Genomic DNA, 26299 nt, shown 5'->3' on the forward strand with positions numbered 1-26299 from the left:
TTTTCTAAATGGCTAAAGCAGATTGCATACCTACACCTTGGGGAATATTGTCACTCCATTGGTTTGAATGTCCATAAAGAAGACCGGGGCAAAAGGTGAGACAGAAAACAAGGGGGAAGTAAAGAAAAGTGCATTGCTCGTCTCCAGAATGCCACTGGATCAAAAAGATCACACATCTTACCATGGAGTGGCCAGTTCAAGATCAATTAGATGTTAAGTCAGTTGTTATAACCTATACCATAGTTTAGAGGAAACAAAAATCCACAAATATCTGCATGCTCCCTGTAGCACGTTCTCCTCCCAATATTATCAACAGTGGAGGAAATCATTAAACAATTATTCAGAGAAATGTGACACGGCATTTTTGTAAAATGAAGAGCAATGAATTAGTAGTAATCACAGCTCTGCTCTAAAACACTGACAGAGGCACACAAAATATAAACACTGTTCTGGAGGTGTAGGAAAAAACAAAAAGATCCGACTACAGTGCTAGGACAACAGTGAAAGATACCCTTATTTCTACGTTTGCATAATACACGGTTAAACCAGTGGTAATATAATACCATGCATCACACAAGAAAATGTTTTCCCCTACACAAACTAGGAATCACTGTGGTTCAGCAGAAAAACAACAATGGAAGCAAAGGGAGCAGTCAACAAGCCATGAGCTGGATTACTACACAACGATCTCAGATAGGGTCACAACACCCGACAAGGGCAAGCTTTAAATGTAAATGAAGTACTTGGCACTAAGAATTCAGCGTGAACGAACTTCATTGCTTTATGTTGAGCTGGTACTGTGGTTACCTAATATTTTAGCCTATTCAGAAATGTTTTGTGCTCTACCTTTAGTAAAGCAAAGTATTCTTATCCCCTTTACTGTTCAGCTCCACATATAACTGTTTCCCCCTTTCTTCACTTTTAATAATTATGTCTATACCATTGATTCTGTCTCTTTACCAGACTGGCACATTCTGCAACCCCCAGATTATTCCTCATGGAAAGCCTTAGGAGAAAAGATGTGAATCATTACTCAAGCAGTTTCTTCATCAGAGTATGGGCTAATGTATTACAGACATTTCCTGCAGACTCTGATGTCTGTAACTATGCCCAGTAAGTGCCATAAAAATGTTTACCTCATATGCAGTCTACAGAAAATAAAGCTTATTTGGTTTCCCTTGCTATACCAATACAGCACAATTCCTAGATACATAATGTTTAGCATATAAAATACGGTTAAAACGGTTTACCTTTAAAATGTTGAAGTGCACATCTGTGATGGTCAGATGTGCAAAAGGAGGTTTGCAAATGTTCGTATTAACGAACTATAAATTGCCAAGCTCACAAAAGAGCGAATGCCAGTGTGCATTTGCTCATGTGAATTCAGCATTCTGAGTGGACATCGGGACATGAACCCCTTCCCTCGCTGTAGTGCGATCTCAGAGTTAGTATAGAAAATTAGCAGGGGGGCTTGTCCCCCTGCATAACAGTCTTAGGAGACATCCGGAAATGACAGTGTTTCAAAAAAAGTCGACACTCCCGGAGTGTAAACTTTCTTTGGGTAGCAGATTCGGTCTTTTAAGGATTTGATGGTGCAGTTTCCGACATTAAGAGGCAGGTACATGAAGAGCAATTTAAAGGTAAACCGGTTAAGACAGATATACCTACAGTCCATTGTATCATCTGATAAAAAGGTCTTAACTTTTCTCATGGATTAAGTATCAAACCTGGAACTTTAAGATTGCACATTTACACAAAGTTATTAAACATTAAGTGCAAGAATGCTACTGCAAATCTAAATGTGGTTAAACTCTAATAGACCAATAGAACCATGCTACAAGTGAAGTCCTGGAGCAACAGTGGTTCCCTTTGCCCACTGAAGAGACTCCAACTGCCCAAGAGGACATGGCAAACCCATGGTCCAAAGCTACTGTAGGTGCTAAACCAGAGGGACAGAGGAATCTGGGGTACAAGATGAGTGGTCTGATAATGATAACTAATGGCCATATCAGAGTCACCAAACTGCTAGCCTGCTGTGATGGCAAAGGCTGTCTGCTTAACTTTTTCTTTTTGTGGCTGGAAGAAGGCTTGACCGTGGGGCTGACAGATTGTTCCATGCTCAAAATGAAAATGGTGCCTCTTTCCCATGGAAAACAAGCAGCAAATATTGGTAAAGACAAACCTTTAAAATTCCATGTTTTCACAGGCAAACACAGTAAAACACTTTAAAACACTTTGCCAGCCCCACAACAAACTCCTAAGTTTAAAATAACATTCCTGAAGAGAAAAGTATCAATAATAGTCAAAATTATTAAATGGAAGATTCCCCCAAAAGGAACTTGCCTGATCAGCAAAGAAATAGCACAAGCAAATAGTGAAATCTCAACAGTCTCAGAGGTGTGTACTCTTCAGCAGCAGTAAAGCTCTAAAGGGCTTTGTGCTCAAACTTGTCTTTTTCAAACTTGTCTTTTAGTCAGCTCATCTCGAGCTGCCTGACAGCTTGGGAGCGTGGAAGGTGCCTTGAAGCTTTGGAAGCTGGCTGACTGTTGTATCTTTGGCAGGATATAACCCACATAGCTAAGGCTACTGCAGTAAGTGATCAATATCAGAAACATCAACAAATCATCCACAACAGCAGCATGACATTGCCCAGAAGTGCCTCAGTATCCTTACGGACGTCAAACACGAGTCACAAAGTCCTGGGAGGTTTGCTGGATTCAGTGAAAGAGGACAGGCTCTTGGGAACTGCTTTAAGTGCAGGAGAGAGTGAGTGAGTGTGTGTGTGTGTGTGTGTGTGTGTGTGTGTGTGTGTGTGTGTGTGTGTGTGTGTGTGTGTGTGTGTGTGTGTGTGTGTGTGCGCGCGTGTGCATGTGTCTGTGGTGAGGGAACTTAGTTTAAACAAAAAAAACTACTTATGAATGTCACAGGTTCCATTCATGCTTACTTTTCCTGTAGCCCAGTTCTCGTCATTTTATTCCCTGTTCACTTTATTCATTTTATGCACGAGTTGAATGCATATGATGTGTGTGTGTATGACGTGCATCTGCACATTTATGGATTGGAACACTCGACAGTATAACCCCGAGCATGCTACTTTTCTTTCTGCATAGTGAATACACAGCAGAAATTATGCCTAATAAAGCAAAATTTCTTTTTTATAATTTATGTCTCTAAACTAATTAATCTTGAAGTAATTATGCAGGGCCTCACACAAATCCACATATATATCCAGTGCCCCCAAGAATGGGCTGGTTTAGGTTCACCAGTTTTTATTAAACATGCAGCAAGGAGATGGTGAGAAACTCCTTAAGAAGAGATGTTAAACCGAGACCAATCTGCCTGAGTTGGTGGTAGCTCAGGTGGACATTAAAAATTCTACCTCCAAATTTATACAGAAGTATCCCCATACCTCAGCCAAATTTCCCCCTAGTCAGCACGGATACCACCCCATGTCTCCCTTGAAAACAGGCCATTGGCCTTGTGGGACTAACCAGGTTAAAAAAGTGTAAATAAAATAAAGCTCAGTCACATTTCCCAGTAATGGGAGACTATCAATGTCCCCCATTAAACAGACTGCCTTATTCAGCAGAGGTGAAAATTTGTGATAACTCATCCAGCCATCCAGGGTGGTTCTGTAGGTCACATGGTAAGTACTCTGCTTGTTATGTAAGGGCAGCAGGGAATATGTTTGCATAGGTACCTGTCATACCAGCTGCTGATGCTGATGTGGTGGTATAGATTTAGGTCTCTAGTGCAGGTGTTCTCTTTAGTGCTGGAGATATTTAAATGAGAGTTCAAGAGTGCTGGGTCATTCAAAGCACAGAAGGCTAAAGCAGAGATCACCCTTCAGGAGTCTGAATAACAGAATAGAGATTGGGTTTTTAACCCATCATAGCAGCAAAGGGAAGGGTACTGAGCTCCAAGAGATTTTTATTGCCAAAATGCTGGTGTCTTAAATTGGTTTATGTGCTTAGCAAGTTGCATGCCAAAAGGAGCATTATATTCAGTGATGAGCCAAATAAGGAATAAAGTGGGACTGTAACTTCTTCTGACCTTGAGGAGATACCACAAAGGGTAAGAAGTGCAAATTGCAAAGGTTTTCCAACCATGACAGAAACATAGCGGTCAAAAGTCAGTCCCCATAACACAGACGAATGAAGCCCTTACTGCACCTCAGAAAAAAAGAAGTTATGTCTTACCACAATGTTCCATCTGTGTTGTTGATCTTCATTCATTCATCACTGATGGGTTTCGGTTCCGACCTCGAAACAGAGTCAGCCTTATACAAAGCTCGCACCAGCCAAAAACTCTCGAGCTAAGCTTTTACCCATAATCCCCTTCTCCCAGTTACCTCAGATCAAATTTGCCCTAATCAGTAAAGGAGAGGTGGTCTCCGAGCAAAAACCTTAATCCAGGAAATGGACCCACAGTATCCCCAGGACCTCTAGGAGGGGGAAGGTGGGTGGGATGTGATGAATGGATGAAGATCAACAACACAGATGGAACGTTATGGTAAGACAAAACTTCTTTATCTGGTGTTGTTAATCTTCATTCCATTCATCTCTGAAGGGACAGCTACCTTATATCACTTAGGCGGCCCTATGGAAGAACATTCCTGAGCACCATTGAACCAAAAGAAGCTCTTCCACTGGAGACCAGATCCAACTTGTAATGAGTGACAAAAGTATGGGGGGATGACTATGTAACTGCTGCACAGATGTCATCCATCAAAGCTCTGGAGTAGAATGCCACAGAAGTTGCCAGTGATCTGGTGGAGTGAGCTCTGATGTTTGGTGGAACAGACTTTCTTTCTTTGTTATAAATGAAAATTACACAGTCTCTCAGACATTTGCATAGGGTCACTTTAGAAACTGCCTTTCCCATTTTTGGATCAGAAAAGGATATGAATAACTGGTCTGAATTTCAGATTGTTTTTGTCCTGTCTAAAATTTCAATTGTCTGTGAACTTTCCCTTGTTTGAAAATTTAGGAAAGAACACTGGCAGGTCAATAGTCTGATTAATAGAGAGCTCAGAGATTACTTTGGGCAGGAAAGAAGGGCTGGTCTGTAGTGATACTTGGTCCTTATGGAAAATCAAATAAGGACACTTGGTACAAAGTCTGGAGCTTGGAAATGCGTCTGGCTGATGTAACAGCCACCAGAAAAAGAGATTTCTAAGATAAAAACTTGATGTCACACATTGGTGCTGGCTCGAAAGGAGGCTGTATCAAAGACTGTAAAATAAGTGTGAGACTCCAAGGTTCTGTGGGCTGCTTAATTGGAGGTCTGGAGTGATAAGACTCCTTTCAAAAAGGTTTTGCTTAGATGATGAGAAATCAAAGAGGAGTCACCAAAACCATTACGAAAATTCAAAATGGCAACTAAATGAACTCGTATAGTTGATGCTGCGGCACCCTCCTCAAAGTAGTTAGATAAGTACTGGAGTACGGCAGAGACCAGTGCAGAATATGGATCTAGTTTTCTCTGTCTAGACCAAATAGAAAATCTTTTCCATTTGTCAGTATAAAGTTTTCTGGTGGATGGCTTATGTGACGCTAGAATAATGTTACGTACTGGAGAGGGAAGATTACAATGCCTGCCGATCATAGGAAGTGGAGAAGCCAAGCTGTCAACTTGGGACTGGTTAAGTTCAGGTGGCTCAACCCTTGGGGGTGAGAAATCAGATCTGGAGTTGGATCCAAGGTCCACAAAGTAGATGACGCCAGAGAAAGGGGAACCACACCTGTCGAGGGCAATATGGTCTATGAGGATCATTTTGCTTTTCAACTGAAGAGCTTTCTTCAGAACTTGAGGAATGGGAGGATAAGCATAAAGCAGCCCTGTGGGCAAATTGTAGGTAAGAGCGTCCTGCGGGGGAATTAGGGCAAAGTAGTTGCTGCACTTGTGGTTGGAAGGAGAGGCAAACAGGTGGCAGCAAGCCTTGCCCCAATGGCTGAAAATCTTTGCCGCTAAGTTGGGGTTGAGGGACCACTCGTGAGCCAGGAGAATGCATCTGCTCAATTTGTCTGCGATCATGTTGGAATTCCCTGGGATATGCGTTGCTATCAGAAAGCGGTTGGAAACTATCGCCCATTGCCAAACTCTCATGGCCTCTTGTCATAGGGGATAGAACTTGGTTCCTCCTCATTTGTTGATATACCAGACTACTGACATGTTGTCCAGTTGGATAGCAATTGTTTCCGAAGGAAGGGCAGACTGAAATGCTTGCAATGCCAAAAGCACTGACCTCAGTTCTAGAACATTTATACGCAGACTGGCCTCTAAATCGGACTATGTGTCTTAGACAGTTATTCCCTGAAAATGCACCCCCCCACACACACACACACACACACTATCAGGGAAACGTCCGTGGTCACAATGGTGCTGGGCTGAAGGGAGTGGAAGGATTGGCTCCAAAGTTCTGTCTCGGACTTCATCCACCAAGAAAGGTGTTGTTTGCATCAATTTGTTATTCGAATCTGAAGGACAACGGGTGTCGATTTGGATACCATTGGGTTAACAAAAGCCACTGTAGGAGTCTCATGTGAAGCCTTGCTAGGGGTACTATTGATATCGATGCTGCTACTGACCTTAACAGCTGCAGAACTTGTCGAGCCAGAACCAAGTCGTGGCAGAGTATCACTTGGAGCTGGATCCTTAGTCTCTGAAGCCTGTGATCTGGGAGAGAGATTAAGCAAGAGCGGGTACTGAATGTCACCCCTATAAATTCCAAGGATTGGGTTTGAGTTAGATTGGATTTCTCCCAGATTACAGAGATTCCAGGCGATTTGTCAAAGAGAGGGTGTAGTACACAGCTATTACCATTAGATGCTTGGTGGGGAGCCAATTGTCTAGATATGCAAACACCCGGAACCCTTGTAGTCTCAAGTGAGTTGTCACTGCTGCCATGCATTTGGTGAACACTCTGGGGGTTGTAGAGAGTCTGAAGGGCAGAGCACGGAACGGATAATAACTGGCTCCCAGCCGGAAGCAAAGGAACCTTCTGAAGCAATTGTCCATTTTGATGTGGTAATATGCATCCTGAAGGTCTACTGTGCACATCCAATTGCTATCCTCCAGAAAGGGGAGAATGGACTGAATTCATGACCATCCAGAACTTTGTCTGGCTGATGAACTTGTTTAAGTAGCTGAGGTACAAAATTGTTCTCCAGTCCCCTGTCTTTTTTGGCACCAAAAGGAATCTTGAGTAGAATCCAGATCCGATCTGGTCTGGTGCGACTTTCTGGATGACTCTTTTTAAGTACAGCTTTTCTATTTGCAGAGCTGCTTCTCAACTTAGACTGGGTGGAACGTCTGGAATTTGTTTTGGTGGCTTTGGGTAGGAGTCAAATGGGATTTAGTAACCTCTGGTTATTATCTTCTGCACCCAAGAATCGGTGGTAATTGATAGCCAGGCATTGCAGTGCAGAAAAAGATGTCCCCAGATTGCTTTCCAGAGGAAAGCAATCAGGCTGCTGTTCAACAGCACTGATAGGGCTGTCCAGAGAAAGAATCTCTGCAACCCTGATTACGTGGACCCCCTCTGCCTCTGTAGGGCCATCTTCCAAAAGAGTTGCCCCCTCTGCCTCTGGGGGCGAAATCGCCACGTGTATCACGAAAAGGACCCCGACACTTTGTCCCACAATTTCCCACTTCTCTGGTTCCTGGAAAAAGAATGTGGCTTTATGGCTACGTGGCAAACAAGAGCTGAGGTAACAGGAAGAAGGGGGTTATGGGTAAAAGCTTAGCTCGAGAGTTTTTGGCTGGCACGAGCTTGGTACAAGGCCAACTCGGTTCAGAGGGCGGAACCAAAACCCATCAGTGATGAATGGAATGAAGATTAACAACATCAGACCAAGTGTTTGATGGAAAAACAAACCAGCCAAACTGCACTCCACCAACGGCAACCGGGATGACAGAACAGCAGATTTATTAAAGTAAGCACAAATTTACCAGTAAATATTAGCACTTTCGTCTTACAATTAAGACTTCTTCAGAAATATACAACAGAACAAGTACACAGCTTAAAAAGACCAGTAAAGTCACATGATACACAACACAATGAACTAATGAGAAAGAAAGGAGAGGAAAAGCAATTTAAAGTGACAGACAGTAATTGGAAAGGAATTACACAGAATACCTGCACAAACCACGAAACTGACACAAAGTGTAGCAAAATTGAAGTAAAAAAACTTTAAATAATTCTTAAAAAAAATTAATAGAAAATATTTCAGAATATATCACCATTTGTCCAACGTTCTCCGTTTTAGAGAGCACTTGATACTAATAACATCATTCAAACTCGATGGCAGAGACGCATTTAAATATATCTGCCACCAAACCTCCCTCTCGCCCAACAATAGGGACCAAGGGCCACCTTCCTAGGGTTGCGTCTCACCTGTTCCAAGATCCAAAAACATAATCAATGCTCTGAAAATAATGTAATGTGCCTAAAAAGGGAATTGATTTCCTTATGTTTCTTGATGTCATAAAGGTGCTCGTAGATACCCCACTTGACTAGCAATTGAATTTCCATTTGATAAATAAAGTTTTAATCACTGATCTAAATACGGTCACTGACCAATATGTGACTGCATTGGCCACATGCACCACATTTGAACATACTGCCAGGCATAGATTTATACCTATTGATATTGAAACTCTCAAAATAGTTTTTAAAAAAGTACTTCCTTATGATCCGGTGAAAAAGGAGAGGAGCTGATGGCAGCCAAGTGTCAGCTGCAGAAAGATAAAAAATAAAAACTTGTGTGTTATCAACACAGGTACCCATATTCCTTTATCAGGAATGTTGTCTCCATGGTACACTTTCTTGCCCCTCAGCATCTGTGAAAGACTGGCCCAAATGTAATTGGGTGGGTGGGTCAGCCTCTACACATGTCTAAATGATTAACAGGGCTATTTCTATGTCACACTAACATACAATTAGGCATTACTTTTGCATAACACATTCACATCCTATATGACTGTCTATATAAGATATCTTCTAAATTATAAGTGGCAGGCAGACAAGTTTTTTTCACTGCAATGCTGCGACACTGATAAAACTCTGCACTGCATCAAAGTAGCCAGAACCACAGTTAACTGCAAGTAGAAGTGTGGTTTTAATGGCTCAGAGTCAAGTATACCACATATCTCAGGCAGAGTAAACTACATCACTGCAAAATATGCCAGTGCAAACCTAGATCCATACCAACAGCACTCAGTAACCCACTGAACTATTATGCATGAAACAGTAGCCAGGAATTCTGAAATGGGCTTTTTCATACAGTTTAGTTTCCATGTGCCCCTATGGTATGGTGCTTGCTCTTCATCCAGCAAATTCCTATTATTTTGAGCTTGTTAACAGGGGTAGTGGACTTGTGCAAGACTCTCTTCAGCCATAAGACAAGACAATAAATACATTGTGAGGTAGACACAAGTACATTTAGAACAAGGAAGGTTAAGACAAACATACTAATTGCTAAATATATTACATATAATCCTACACATGGAGGAGTAAAGGCAGTTAAAGAATAATAGTGATCGAATAGCATGAGACTGTATGAAAGCATAGGTTTTAGCTGCAATTCAGAGACCATGAAGTTTACACCTAACCACTGTCCTTAAAAAACAAGAGTACTTAACATCTTTCATTAGTTACTCCTTTAGCAGTTTCTTAAAACAGTGAGACACTCTGCAGAGTAACAATTAGGGTAGGACATTATCTGTGTAGTGTTCACCACTGAAATACTACAGATTGCACATAAACAGTTTTTTTTAAATCACTTGCACTGGAATGTATGAGGTGATAAGATTTTTTTGCATGACTTTTAATACTGTAAGGGATTTTTCCAATGCTGTCTAAAGCAGAAATAGTTTGTAACCAAACTTAATTCTGTATGGTTTTGTTAACAGAAGTAGAAGAAAATATCTAGTCTGTGTTTAAGACACTAATTGAAACATTTAAACCGTATGCACCAGTGAGTACAAAGGTAATGGTGTGGGAGGAGTCAGCTGGGAAACTGGCGGTGGGAGATGGAGCAAAGCAGGCATACCTCTAACCTAGCAGGAGTTACTGTGCAGAAATAGACAGAAATCAGGCAAGTAAACCCAAGTGAAGTAAGAAGCTGCCAAAAGAGACAGACCTAATAACAGACCCATTAAGTCTGACCAGCCTCATATGCAAAGACAAGGAAAGACTTGGAAAAAAACTTATAATGGAACTAATGAATCAGGACATCGGGAAATTCTAAATACTGGACCACTCTCAGTTTGCATTCATCAAGAGCAGGTCCATACTTACTCAACCTGGTGGATTTATTTGAAAAGGTCACCAAAGTAATGGATGAAGGTAAAGTGGTACTCACCAAATACCTTAGCCTGGCCAGAGCTTTTGAAAATTCCTCACTCAAGCATACTAGAAAAGCTAAATAAACTGGGAATAAACCCCTTCGTCATCTCACTGCACTGCCAAACTGGCTCACATATGGGATGCAAGAAATCAAAATAAGGAAAGTTATCCCCACAGAGAACAGTGACCACTGAAGACCCCCCCCCCCCAAGGTTCTGGGCTGGGACCTCTCCTGTTTGGCATCTAGTTTTCTAAAGTAAAAGCAAACACCAAAGGGCTCTGGTTGACTAAGTCTGCAGATGAAGGCAAGCTAGGAGAAGTCACTGAATCCCCAAATGACTTTGGCATCATGCAGGATCACCTACAGAGATACCTTAATAAAAGAATACAAGGCCGAAACAACATGTCGTACATGGACAGACTCAAAGCCCACTCTGTATCCAACAGACTGCTAAAAGGTGACATGTGGTTGGCATACAAGGCATCCTTTGCCCCAGTACTGATGGATTTACTGCAAATCAGCAAGTCAAATGGAATCAGAAATATTCAGTCTAGGTACCTAAACCTCTTCTGCAACTTCAACGGAAAAGTTTGTAGGGACAGATATATCTCACAGAGGATACCGCTGCTCTGGAACAGACTCCCCATCCACATAAAACAAAGTGCATCCCTGTCCATATTTAAGCACAATTTGCATCTCTGGATGGTAAAAAGAAAATTTATCCCAAGACTCTCCCCTGTACTACTATTAGACAGAGGCTCCTAAAAGCTTCATCCCATACATGGGTGCTTTCTAATTATCTATGGTATGATCCCAGTTATTCTCATTAGGGAAACTATCATGGGATGGATAAGGCCAATCTCTAACCAAATGGTATAGGTTAAATTCAAGCACAAAAAAGGAAATTGCTTAAGCTTAAAATGGACCAAAAGGGCAGACAGCCCAGTATTTACCTATGAACCCATACATACCCATTTCTATATCTGCATATTTAAATACTAAAAACCTCTGCCTGACTACACGTTATTTCTCTCTGCCTCATGGGCATCCCTCTTCCCTTAAACACATTCAAAGGTCCAACAAAAACAAAACAAAAAAAAAAACCTGAAACAACTGCCTGCATAAAAGAATACAGAGAGTGGAACCCTGTACAAAATAGTAAAAGCTACTGCAAGTCCTACTTTTATCAACAGACTTTGAGCAGTGTAGATCTATTATAATATTCTCTCTGTGATACTCCTACTGATTCTTCTGCTGTGCACACTACAGGACTCTTCCCCTTTCCCTCCCATTTATTGTAAAAATACATACATTTTCCAAAGCTTTGCATTTTTTATATATTCTTATATTTTATCTTGTATATTAGACTTATTTTATATTCTTATATTTTATTCTCCTGTTTATTTTAACAAATATATACAGTTTCCCAAAGCTTTGCATTTATTTTATATTCTACTTCACTGATGCTCTACTAAATCTGCTTTTGAGTTCACATAGATAAACAGATGCCTTTAGGTACTGACCTGGGCTAGCTGGTTTATTGTTTTTCTCTTTTCACAGCTTTCTCCAAGTCCTGGTTCATAGCCACCCCCCCCCCTTTCTTGTTCTCCTAACAGTGTCCTATCCCTGTCATACCTGTTTTCTTACAGTTTTCTCCAAGCCCTGGATCTTAGCCCCCCCCCCCCTTCTCTCGGTCTCCCAACATAATTTTATTGTATGCTTCCCAGCCCTGTCAATCCCATCTATTCCCTCCCTCTTCAACCTACAAAGCCTCAGAAATAAAATTACCAGACTTCCTTGGATGAATAGCCCACAACAAACCAGATATTATTGCCGCAATTGAAATATGGTTAAAACCCTATATTAAGGACACAGAATTCCTTCCCCCAGATGTCGCCTGTCTTAGGTCCAAGAGACCATGAAAAAAAGGTGGAGGCATCTCTCTAATATACCCCATTTCCTTCACTACTGTGCCATGCGCAAAACCCATCCTACAGTTCTCCACAGCCGAACTTAGTTTCTCTCCTTAAAATGAACAGTTCAAAAACTTCTGTGTGAGATAGTCGTTTACATTCCCCCAAGCAACATCGCAGTTCTTGAGGAAATCCTTGCATGGGCATCTACTAACATAAAAAAATGAGACTATCATACTGGGAGACACAAATATCAACTGGCTAGACATATCCCCACACCACTCTAACTGCCATATTAATTTATAGAAGTTCATCCAGCTAGTTAACACCATAACCAGGCCTAATAAAATTAATACTAATGGCTCAATCCTAGACTGGATTTTAGTGTCCAACCCAAATAAGATCACATCTGCTGGTACACTCTCTAACAGTATAAATGACCACTTATCAACCTTTATACAACATGACTGTACCACAACAATTAATAAACATCAGTACAGAGTTACCAGAGATGAATCCCAGTTCTGTCCATCGAGCTTTAACCATAGGTTGCTTAACATCAACTGGGATGCACTAAAATCACTTCCCCTTGATGAGGCAGTTGAGTTCTTCAATTCTGCCTTCCTCAACATACTAAACAATCTTGCTCCCCACAGACAAAAGAGAGTAAAGACAAATCATGCCAGTTGGCTAAAAAAAGTCCTCCAAGGGTCTCATGAAACGCAGGGACAAATCATAGTAAATCTGGCAAAAAACAAAAAAAACATCTGACCTGCCCAATAAAAAGATCTCCAAAACCAGGTTAAGTGTCTAGTACAACAAAAATAAAAAAGAACACTACCTTACATTACAAAATGAACACAAGCAAAACCCAAAGAAATTCTGGAGCTCTCACAACTCTTTACTAAACCCAGGCTCTAGTAAAAATCCTCGGCCAGACCCAAATAAAACACTCACTGAAATTGCTGCAACCTTCAACTCCTATTTCATAGATACTACAGCCAATCTAACTGCTACCTTTCCCAAGACTAACTTGCCCACCACAGACCTCTCCACAACTAATACCAACACACCCTCTATTCCCTGTCACCTATACCAACCTCGACTACTAAAAGATTGCTTCTAAAACTCAAACAATGCACAAATGTCCTTGACAATATACCCGCCAAATACCTGCAAATCTCAGTCAACTCAATTGCTTACCATATCAACATACTTCAGCAGATCTATCCAAGAATCCTATATGTCCATCATCGGGGAAAAAAGCTTATATCCTCCCCCTACACAAGGGGAGCCCCAACATAGGCACCACCAACTTCTGCCCCATTGCTATACTATCACCCATCTCTAAGATTCAGGAAAAATGTATTTGTTTTCAACTTCTTCACCATCTGACTCACAACCACATCCTCTCTCCCACCCAACATGGATTTAGCCCAGGACATAGTACCACAACTGTCCTCATATCCTTCATGGACACTATCAACCGAGCCCGTGACACTTGTAAAATCATATCTTCATTACTTCTTGATACAATATCCCACTCTCTCCTTGTAACAAAACTCTGTAACATGGGCACCTCACTTCAAACTCTAAACTGGTTCACTAATTACATCACTAACGGGCAACAATCAACTAAATGGCAGAACTCTTGCTCTCCTTTCCTAAACACCACCATTGGTGTTCCTCAAGGCTCCATTTTAGGCTCACTTCTGTTTAGCATATTTATCAACAACTTCCATACCGCACTCTCAAGGCTCAGTCATCCAGTACACAGATGACTCCACTATCATCTGCACTGCAAACAACTCCTCAGAAATACTCCAACTCGCCCAAAATGCCCTCACCTCCACCAAAATTTGGATGTCTAATAATCATCTTGCCCTGAACTCCAACAAAACCAAACTGCTAATCTTTGCCACCAAAAAGTCCACACCCATACAAAAAGAGAACTTCACCATTCAATCCCAAAATGGTACCTAGCACAAAAAGTACAGTTGTGTACACTTACCATAAATGTAAATGTTCGAGTGTATTCACTTTGCAGTCATCACACTTGGGTTATCTGCTGCAGGTATCCCTCAGTCGGCCAGAATACCAGAGACTTTGTATTTCTGCGTCGGATGCTGTTGCTTCTTCCATGATGTCAGGTCGCCAGGGGTATAAAAACAGGCAGCCGATGCCATTACATCAGTTTTTCTTACCCCAAATGTCAGGAGCCCCCAAATAGGGAGCTAGGAAATGGTGTGGAAAACATCACCAGTAAAAAGTAAATACCCATACCAGTAGGAATAGCCATAGAAAGTAGAGACAAGAGCTGGAGAAAACCAGGGGGCTGGAGGGAGGGAAACCAGGACTGCAACAGTGAATACACTCGAACATCTACATTTATGGTAAGTGTACACAACTGTACTATGGTTCTTCGTGTTTCACTGTTGCAGTCATCACATTTGGGTTGATTCCCAAAGCTGAGGAAGGGTGGAGGCAGTCAAGAAGCGTTAGGGGTGGCTTAATAGGCCTTGTAAGACTGCTATAGCAAATCTTGCCCTGGATTTGGAAAATATATGCAGGTGGTAATGCTTGGTGAAGGTGTGTACTGAACTCCAGGTAGCAGCTTCCAGTATACCCATGGTAGGGACTCCCCTGAAAAATGCTGTAGAGGTAGATGCAACCCTAGTGGAATGTGTTTTGACCCCCTGAGGGGTTGGTTTTCCATGGTGCTTGTAGCAGAAATGGATGAAGTGTGCTATCCATTTGGAAATGGTTTGTTTTGAAATGGCCTTGCACTCTGCCCTTGTTGCAAAGCTGACTAGCAGCTGGTCAGATTTTCTGAAAGGCTTAGTTCTATCAAGGTAGAATCCGAACTGTCTGTGCACGTCCAAAGAGTGTAGGATCCTCTCTCCTTTATTCTGAGGATTAGGGAAGAAGCTAGGCAAATGGATGGATTTGTTGAGAGCCACACTGGACACCACTTTAGGCATAAAGGAAGGGTTAGTCCTGAGGGAAACCCTATCAGCATGAAAAGTAATGAAGGATTCCACAGCCACCAGTGCTTGTATCTCAAGACACTCGTCTAGCTGAAGTGATGGCTAGAAGCAATGCTATTTTCCAAGAGAGGAATTTTAACTCTGCTGAAGCAGCAGGTTCAAAGGGGGAAGCGTGAGCTTTTCCAGTACAAAGTTAATGTCCCAAGCAGGGGTGGGTGCTCTCCTTGGTGGCCTTAATATGTTTGCCCCTCTCAGGAAATGTTTGATGAGGCGATGGCAGAGGCAATGATCTTAATGGAGGAGAAGGATAGGCCTCTGTAGAGTAGATCTGCTAGGTAATCCAGGATTAGAGGTAAGGAGGGCAGCGCTGTGTCCCTTCCATTAGATTGAATCCAAGAACAACACCTTTAATACCTTTCGGCATAGGATTTCCTAGTACTGGGCCTTCTGGCTTCAAGGATGACATCCAGCACCTGTTTCCTTAGGATTGCTGGAGTAGTATCCAAGGAAAAAGCCAGGCTGCAAGATTTAGGGTTTGCAATTGTGGATGCAAAATCTCTCCCTCCTGCTGAGAAAGTAGGGTTGAGGTCTGATGTAGGTGCCAGGGTGGCACCGTTGTCCGGCTGTGCAGGAGTGGGTACCAGTGCTGGCCTGGGCCAGTCCGGGGAAATCAGAATTGTCCTTGGCCTTTCTTGTCTTATCCTGAGTAAAACTCTTGAGAGAAGAGGCATAGGGGAAAGGCATAGATTGAGAGGTTTCGCCATTGAAATGATCACCCACCTTCCAGGCCCTGCTGTGAGGGTTCCTGGTGCAGAATTTGCTTAACTGGTGGTTGTCGGGGGAGGCAACGAGATCCACCTCTGGGGTCCCCCCATTTCTGGATCAGAAGGTTGAAGGGGCAGGCCTCCAATTTCCACTCGTGTGGGTCTAGGAGATTTCTGCTCAAGTCATCTGCCAGTGAGTTTGCCTGGCAGGAATTGAGCTAGTAGAGGATTTGGTTGTCCAAGGCCATGTTCCACAGAGCCATGGCTAACCTGCAGAGTGGGTAAGAATGGGTTCCCCCCTGCTTGTTTATGCACTACATAACTGTGGTGTTGTCTGTTTTTATCAGCAGTTGTCCTGAAAAGAGTAGGTGCTTGAAAGCGGTCAGGGCATTCTGCACAGCTAGCATCTCTTTTTGGTTGATGTGCAGGAGAATTTGACTTGGGCTCCAGTGGCCCTGAATACATTTGCCAGCCATGTGGACCCTCCATGCATAGTCTGATGTGTCTGTGGTCAGGGTCTGGGTGGTGTAGGGTAGAGTAAAAGGCAGCCCCTTGTTGTGGTTGCATGGTTCTGCCCACCAAAGGAACTCTGTCCTTAGACAAGGTATGATAGGAATGACTGTTGCTAGGTCTTGAGAATGTTGGCACCAAAGACTTAAGTACCACTGAATTGTCCTCATATGCAGTCTTGCATATGGGATTAGTAGAATACATGAGGACATTAACCCTAGGGCTTACAGTATTTTTCTTGCAGATAGCTGGGTTTTGGTGGCCATTTGCTTGAAGTAATCTGTCAGATAGGCCTGTTTTTCTGAAGTGAGGAATGACATCTGGGAAGCTGTGTCCAAGTTTGCTCCCAGGAATACAATCTTTTGACTGGGTAACGGTTGTGATTTCTTTTCATTGATGGTGTACCCCAATGAAGAGAGAAAGCTTTTTACAAATGCCAGGTGCTGAAGCAGAAATTCCTGACTGTCCACCTGAATCAAGCAGTCATGCAAGTAGGGGTAAATTTGGATTTTTGTCTGCCTGCACTATGCAATGGCTGGAGACGGGCATTGTGTGAATACCCTGGGCTCAGTAGATAAGCCAAAGGGAAGTGCAGGGAACTGATAATGCACAGATCCTGCTCTGAAACGTAGATACTTCCTGCATGACTCCCTTATGGGGAGGTGCAGATAGGCTTCTTTTAAGTCTAGGGTGACTAAACAGGCAACCTTGGCTAACATTGGGAGAAGCTGTTGCAGGGTAAGCATCTTGAAATTTGGTACCACCAGGAAGGTGTTGAGAGTAGAAAGATCCAGGATTGGGTGCCAAGAGCCCTCTTTCCTGGGTATCAGTAAAAGTTTGGAATAGAATTCTTGGTCCCTCTGTTCTACTGGAACAGGCTGAATAGCTCTGATATTGAGCAGGAAAGTACTTGGTTTTGAGCCTCTGCCCACTGGTTTGGAGGAAGGTCTGGAAACCCGCTTGGGGTTGGCAGTGAATGGAAATAATAACTGTACCCCTGGGATACAATGTTGAGGACCCATCGGTCCTGAGTAATGGACATCCAGTTTTTTGCATGAAGGGCAAGTTTTCCTCCTAAGGGGCACAAGCAATTGGGCAGGGCTGGGAAGTAGAGCTGAGAAGTCATTGTGAGTTTTTTCCATAAGGAGGTGGCTTACTACTCCATTGCTTATATCTCTGCACAGCCTGAGACTGTGGTCTGGTGGTCTGTTTCCCCTGGATCTTGTTTGGGAAGGCTTGGAGGGGGCTGGAAAGGACCAGTGTTTTGAAGGGCTATGCCTACTGACTCTAGGTGGTTGCACTTGTAGGAATTCTTTAACAGTTTGCATAGATTTAACCTTTTCTTCCATCTTTTTAAGAAATTCTTCTGCTTTGGTGCCAAACAAACAGTCCTTATTCAAAGGAGCATCTAGTAATTTAGATTTGACATGATCTGGCAAGGTCTGCTCCTTCAGCCAAGCATGTCTCCTCAGTACAGAGCCAGTAACTGCTGCCCTGCAAGATGGTTCTAGGGCATCAAAGCCACACTGCAAAGTATGCTTACTAACTTGGTTTGCAGAGTGCAAAAGCTCCTGTAATTCTTTATTTTCTGCACAATCTGGAAAGGTTACTACTTTCTGCTTAATAAGTTCCATAATATGATGCTGGCATTTCAGCATGTGAAACTGGCAATTCAATGCCCTGATAGCAAGAGTTGCAGAGGTATATACATTCTTACCCCATCTGTCCAAACTTCTGGAATCCCTGTCGGAAGGGGTAGGATTTTTGGCTGTAGTAGCCTTAACACCTTTAGGTGCCTGGGAAATGATCTCTGGATCAGCAGTAGGATACTTGAAAAGAAACTTGTGAGAATCAGGTACTCTGTAGTACCGGTTTGGTTTCCTAAGGGCTGGAGGTAAAGTGTCTGGAGTAAGAATGGATTCTATGAAAACATCATCCACCACATCCAGGACAGGGGGTATAGCTAAGGGCCTGTGCTGAGGCAACTCGAAAAATTCTCTGAGTCTCTTTTTGGACTGAGGATAGTCTTGGCATTCCCAATGGAAATGCTCCATTAAGGTATGCAAGGTTTCACCAAAAGAAAAATCCTCTGGAGGGGAGGCAGAGGGAATTGATTCCTCTGCATCTAAATCCTCATAGGTGGACAAGGGCATGTCTTCATAATCAGAAAGACGACAGTCATCGGACTCCTGATCTGTAGAACCTGTAGGGGACTGGGTTCTTGGTCTTTTAGCAGGGGAAGGCTGGCTTCCCCTAATCAGCAGAATAAGGTCTTCAGCCATTGTAAGCATTTGTTTCTGAGGCATGGGTGCCTGAGCATGCACTTTGGTCATCTGTTTTCTAGGTGTAGTGCGTACTCTGGGCCTAAGAAACTAGGTAGTTTTAGTTAAAAATGAAGTCGGTTTGATATGAGTATCGGAAGGACAAAAAACTCCCTCAGAAGCCGGTGCCTGCACAGCGGCTCCGGGTTCATCTAAAGTAGAGACATCTACTGGTTCCATAGTCGAAGAAACATCTCACAGCATACCGGACTCTGAATGGGTCTCAGCAGAGGCCTACAAATCCATGAAAGCGGGCATCAGGGGCTGCAAATGCACCTCACCGAGTACCAGCTGACTGGCGACTAGCTTAACGGAAGCGTCATCGGCAGTTTTGGACCTATGCGGTTTGTCTCTGTATTTATCTTTACGTTTTTTTGGAATATCAGTAGTTGGATGGCTTACCGAAGCCATTTCAGAATACGGTGATCGACAGCAAAAGAATTTAGCAACAAAGATAGCCTGACAACAAATGGTTCGGGTATTAAGGTAGAAAACAGACAGTGAGGGATGCCGTGGTCTGGGCCTAAACAGGTGACGCAGTAAGAATGAAAATCGTTGAGAGGTATTTGCTTTCCACAGGCAAGACAATTGTTAACTTTTTCTGACATCAGTTTAGAGCAAGAAAAAAGGATCCCCAATGGGGTACTTAGCAAGACTTCAGGATTATTCAACTCAAAAACGAAAAATTCAGGTAGCGGCCGACCGGCACTTGCCAACTGCTTCTGCTTCGGTCTCCTGATGTAATGGCATCATCTACCTGTTTTTATACCCCTGACGACCTGACATCATGGAAGAAGCGACAGCATCCGATGCAGAAATACCAAGTCTCTGGTATTCTGGCCGACTGAGGGCTACCTACAGGCAGATAACCCAAGTGTAATAACTGCAACAGTGAAACAAAGAACATCTCCTAGGTATCATCACATACGAAAACCTCACATTCGACATGCACATCCAGTCCAATGTCAAAAAGACACATCAAAAGCTTGGCACTCTCTACCGACACAAACATCTACTCAGTGCATCAGCTCTACTGTCCCTTGCCTCCTCTTTTCTATTTACCCTCTCTTTTATATGGTGCCCCACTTCTCACCAACATTCAGTCCTCCCTGAAGTCCAAACTAGACTCATGCTACAACAAAATTGTTAAGTTTGTAACTAATGCCTCCTACTCATCCTACCACTGCTTATCATTACGCAACCTAAAATGGCTTGAACTCCCCAACTCTCTCACCTTTATCCAACTAACTACAACTCACAAACTCATTCATAATCCATCCGTCTGCCCTGCTCTGTCTTCTATACTTAACTTTATATCATCCTAACAGACCACTCCGATCCAACAACCAACTGCTTGTAAATGTATAAAAACCCAAACTTTCGGCTGGCCAGATGCTTTACTCCTTTACCAGTGCAAAACTTTGGAACTCCCTCCCCCAACACTTAGATCCACCTGCTCAGTAACCCTCTTCAAAACATCTCTGAAAAACCACCTCTCCTCATCTTTTCTGTGCACATGCGCTAACACCACATCTCATATAACCTAACGTCAACCATCACAACTATTCTCACCCCCACTCTACTACTATGGCATCCTCCTTTCACATCCACCTGTCTTTTTACTTACTTCGCCTCTCCATCCTGTCCACTTCCCTCTTCTACTAACCTTCATTGTCCTACCATTGATCCCTCCTGTCTACTTCCTTCTCTTCATAACCCTTAAACCGGGAGAGACATTCAGGTATTCTGGCAGTCTACCTTAATATCATACCACAACTTATATCTGCAACAATATCCACAGACTTTGCAGATTCCTGCATCAGAACTCATATAGCCTATCGCTCAGCTATTAAACTTTTCACACGTTTAGGAGGCGTAAGTACCTAGTCTCTAATTAATTCCTATATCTGCTTTGCACCCACTGCATGAAATGTCCTATATAAATTTTGCTAGCTAAAAACTACTCATATGGAATGTTCTCATGTATATACTCTGTATTGCTTGTATAACATCTTTGATTTGAAAATGATTACTTCCGTACTGTTTTTTTTTTTCACCAGTTGTATAAGCTGCCGATATGTACTAAATGTCTTTATCAATGTAAATTCTCTATTGTATGTGAAATGTGTTATATGTGGAGCTTTTCAGCCCTAGGACTTCACTGAAAATGGGCATTTCTGGCCCAGCTGGACCATCCTTTAAAACAAATACAAATAAAAAATAAATAAATAACTTCAATTTTAAACCATGATTATAAACTCAAAACGTCTATACTAAGAGTATGGCAAACATGTTACCAAAGTTGCAAAATATGGATGATGGATCATCAATGTGGTTTAGTGGAAGTGAGGCAATCATTGCAGATCAACAGAACAATGATGATCCAAAGAGAGAAGCAGAGTGTAAGAAAACACTGCTAATGCTGGCAGGTCTTGATGCAGACAAAACATTTGACAGAACCAGATGGTTACTTAAGAGCAAGCAATGGTAACGTGTGTTCCCTTGCAGAACAGAATACAAGTTAATTAGGAGGATATATGAATGTTTGGAGGCAAGAATTTAAGTGGAAGGGTTCTTCTCTGACAAATGCGTTTCAACAGAGGAACCACACACAAGGATGTCCTCTTATTTAATGTCATTTGCTTCACATTTAAAACCACTGGCAAAGACAAATTCAGATTCACAAATTCAAGGCTATAACTGGCACAATACTCAAGTGAAGGTAAACCATTTGCAGATATTTTATATTTGACAAATCTAGAAAAGGACAGTTCATTGTTGTGGAATATACTGGCACAGTTTCACTAGAGATGACTGCAAAACGGATTCTACCCTAGTGTCCTTTCCTTACTAGGAGGAAGTTTACCAGAGTTGCATGTTGATCACTCTTGTATGTGATCTTGCAACTCTCTCTCTTTCTGAGCAATGTGTTGGCTACTATCAAGCCATTTCCCAGACAGAAGTGTAGAATGGCCTCTTCTTTATTCCTGTCACCCCACCCATGTGGACACAGTCAGTCCTCATATCATGTTCTGTCTGTCCAGATATGTGTATTCGAGTCGCCATTATCAACACCAATTCATGCTGTCCTGCTTTATCTAGTAGGTCCTGCAACTGCTGTTATGAGGGCACTTTTTTCCTCACTATCACAACCCTGCTGTGGGGCATAGACTGCGATTATGAAGTCCTATCACAATACTGGAATCTGAATGCCATGAATCTATCACTAATTCTGATGATATCCCCTCCAAGTCTTCTGAAGCCTCTCACCACAATTCCCACATTGTAGATCTGAGCATGTGTATGTACCTTTAAGAAGCATTTCCAGATCTAGCACGTGCATATAAATACACAGCACATGCAAGCACCAGTGCCATTTTGAGAGAACAGCCATTGTGTTAACATGTATGAGTGTAGTAGTCAGTCTGTTTATAAGTTTAAGTTACAAAGCCTCTTTTCTGATGTGTTTGTGTGTAATAAATCTGCTTGAACAGAACCCGTGAATGTTTGTTTTATCCTGCCCAGATGAGTGACCTGGTGTCATTACCGGGATTAGAAGAACCGCTTCTATGAGCCATGAGGTGCAGAGTTGAAGGTGAAGGCAGACTATGCAGGTTGAGTGGAACGGAGCACAGACAAATGGAAAAGGGCCAGAAACAAGCTAAAGGTAAAGAAAACTGCAATCAAACGAGTAACACAAAACATATTATTAAGCAAATGAAAGGCACAAACTGCATTATTAATTAAGCAAAATGTTTGAAACCACAATATTTAATAAAACTAGCAAAACTATTTATATGGGGCACAGAATTATCTTTGGTTTGCATAACAAGCATGTTTAAAGTAAAACAGGCACAAGAAAAGTACAATGTGTATGATAAGAGATTAAAAAAAGCATAAAGAGTACAATAAAAGGGCAAAATAAGCTTAAACAGCAAGGCAACTGCATGTTAGTAAAAGACTATGTTTGGCCACAAACTACTATTTCGCATTGACCGAAGTCATTCAAAGCATAACTAGAGTTGTTCCAAGTATCTCAGAGTGTGCAAAGTGTTTGCAGAGTGTGTGATTTATTACAGTGCAATTATTTCAAATAGTTTCCTGTGTGCAAAGTACAATTATATTGCAAAGTGCAGTCAAAGTACAGCCATTTTGAAAAGTTTCCTGTGCTGTGTGCATTTATTTGAAGAAAGCCACCATTTCAAAGTGTATCTTACACTGTGCAGAGTTATTTCCCAAAGTACAGCCATTTTGAAAGGTTCTTGTGCTGTGTATAGTTTATTTGCAAAGTGCGTTCATCTGAAGTGTTTCTTACTCTCAGCTCTTTCTGCTGGGTACAGTTTATTCGCAAAGTCATTTCGAAGTATTTCTTACACTGATAAGGAGTGATTTCAAAGTGTTCCTGTGCTATGAAGACTTATTTGGCAAAGTGAAGTTATTTCAGAGAGTTTGCTGTGCTACTGGGCATAATTACAAGTATTGTCATAAAGTTGTGGCATGTATATTTACGTGTGTATGTTCATCCACAATTTCAAGCACCTTCACTACTTTGTGTTGATATGGCAGTGGCATTTTGCAGACCAGGTCTACTTGTGTTTGATCATAATATTGCAGAGAATTGGAGAGTATCCAAGCATGAATACAATATTTTTATACAAGCAGCTTTTCCTGACAAAGATGCACATAAATGGCATTGATTTTGCTTACCTTAGCTGGGTCAGAACCTATTGAAAGAGAGGGCATATTTGTGTATGCACCAGAAGTATATACAGGAGATGGGGCAAACCATCATACTGTAGTACCAGCTGAAAAAAGGGAAGCTCCTGAGTGGTTAAAACACAAATTTAGAGAAATGTGCAACCCCCAGACAAATGTTACATTAAAGAGGCACTTATTTTACACAAGACACCAAAAGCTAGGTGAAACTTTTGCAGCTTATATCACTAACTTGAGAAATAAAGCCAAAACGTGCAGATTTGGTGCCCTGAAAGATGAGTTAATAAACAACAAGCGTGTGTGTGGTGTTAATAGTGCTGCAGTGAGAAAGATTTTGCTTAGTGACAGTGATTTAATGTTAAGCAAAGCCACAGCGAATTGTCAAACCCATGAGCTCACAGAAAGGCACACGAATATGCTTACAAGTGATAAGAGCATGGTTTCAGCAGCCGCTAGAGCAAACGTAGACAGCATGCAACACATGGCAATCAGAAACAAGCCTAAGCACATGGCAGCAGCAACTCCTGTGGGTGTGGCAAGGAAAACCCGTAACTTTCTAGCACGTTCCAAGACTAGCTTAGTGAAAGGAGCATGCTCAGTACAGTACAAGGGTGAATCAGCAAAACCCAAGTCAAGTCTTATTGTTAACAGTCGTAATTCAAGCTTGTTGCTTATGGAGGTGAAGAGATTCAAACCAAAGGCTCAGTAGTGCTTTCATGCTATTCGGTTGGGAACAATTGCAATTTGTTGTAGTCCGAAGACCCGTGCAGTCATTATTAGGCCTCAGAGACAGTTTAAGAATGAAATTGCTTTATTTAAAGCAGTACATTATAAGCACATGTACCAGTTACAGCTTTACCGATGTCATTTTCTCAGAGTATGCTGATGTTTTCGACGACAAGCTAGGCAAACTTCCAGTTGTGTACTCCATGAATGTAGACCCAGAGGTCAGTCCAGTGTTTTTTTTTTTTTTTCTTTTAGAAGGGGCAGGGCTTTGGGTGGATGGTTTAATCACTATAAGAAAGGTGACTTAGCTAACCAACCTTTGGGACAGTTGACTTTAAGGGGTGCAATAGTGAAAGATTGCCATCCCTGTGGTCATTGTAGTTTTGCAAGTATGTTCTTAAGGCTGAGTGCTTTTCATCTTCTAACACATCAAAGGTATATCAAATTAATATTTTTGGGAATTGTGATACAGATTGGCCACATGCAGTTCAGTATTTTATGTTGGAGAAGCTTCACGCTCCTTGAAACTTAGGATTTCGGAACATCTTAGTGCCATTAGATGTGCCAGAGGTCCAATGCTTTAAATAATTATACTTTACAGCATAAAATTGAAAGGTTTAATTTTATTATTAATAAGATTGTGTTAAACAAGGATAATAAAGAGAGGCTGACACACTATGTAAATAATAAACAGAAAGGTTGGATTATTAGGCTGAGAGCTTTGTTTCCTCCTGGACTTAATGAGAATTTGTAAGAGGCCCATCATTTGTAAGGGGTGTGCATTTAAGTATTTTAACATTGTTGGTAATGAAGCACTGATGAAGGCTAGTTAAGCTGAAACCCATACGCTGTTGTGGTGGAATAAAGCCGTGTTTGCTAAGTAAGGAATTGTGCCATTTATTTATTCATTCACCATAGTCTGAGGAGTGCTGGCTCGTGTGTTGCTGTATATCAAGTGTTTTTTTGTTTGTTTTTTTTTTTGCTGTGTTGGTAGTTTATCAGGCCAATGGTCAGACCAGCAAGAAGAGTTCCAATAGCTATGCAGGACAAGGTTGAAATCCAGTTAGACAAAATGGTGCAGCAAAGTGTGGTTTGTCCATTCACAGAACCAAATGAGTGGGTATTTTCTATGGTAGCTGCTCATAAAAAAAAATTCAGATGAAATCAGAATATGTATTGACCCAAGAGACTTGAACAAAGCATTAAAATGACCTTACTATCCTATGCGTACAGTCAAGGAAATTGCAACACATGCCAAATGCCACAGTTTTTTCAGTCTTAGATGCAAAGAGCTCATTCTGGCAAGTAATGCTTGATCACAAATCTGCACTACTGACTGCATTCAGTACCCCATTTGGTAAATACAGATTCCTCAAGATGCATTTTGGAATAAATTCTGCTAGTGAAGTCTTTCAGCGTGCAATGGAACTAATTTTTTCAGGCTACCCATGTGCAATAATAGTAGATGATTTACTGGTTGGAGGCAATGGTGAAGCAGAGAATGACTGAAACCTCAGTAAAGTTCTGGACAGAGGGCACAAAGTGAATTTAAAGCTTAATCCTTTGAAATGCAAACTCAGACTACCAAAAGTTACTTATGTAGGCCATTTATTTACCAGTACAGGCATAAGACCATATGCTTCCAAGCAAGCAGCCATTCTTGAGATTCCACCTCCAGACAATGTCCAAGCCTTACAGTGTTTTCTTGATATGGTTAACTATTTGGCAAATTTATTCCTGACTGAGTCATCAGCACCTTTAAGAGAGCTGACACGCAAAAAATGTTGCATGGTCATGGTTAGAACAACACCAGGGAGCATCTGATAACCTCAAACAGCAAATTGCTAACCGCCTACATTAAGATACTATGATGTCCACAAGCAAGTAGTTCTTTTCTGTGATGCTTCAAAGTTCGGTCTTGGCGGTTATTCTTCAACAGGGCAGACCTGTTGCCTACGCATCTAGAAATCTTACCCAAACTGAGATGCAGTATGCTCAAATTGAGAAGGA

The 26299-nt window shown here is 41.8% G+C and overlaps 1 protein-coding gene across 4 annotated transcripts in view; it reads right to left on the reverse strand.

The window, feature by feature from the left end:
- Nucleotides 1-26299, reverse strand: part of CCPG1 (cell cycle progression 1) — a 1059961-nt gene that overhangs the window by 676471 nt on the left and 357191 nt on the right. The window lies entirely within an intron of this gene.

Source organism: Protopterus annectens, chromosome 7.part1, assembly GCF_019279795.1.
Source record: "Protopterus annectens isolate FY-2018-M chromosome 7.part1, PAN1.0, whole genome shotgun sequence".
Taxonomy (NCBI): domain Eukaryota; kingdom Metazoa; phylum Chordata; order Ceratodontiformes; family Protopteridae; genus Protopterus; species Protopterus annectens.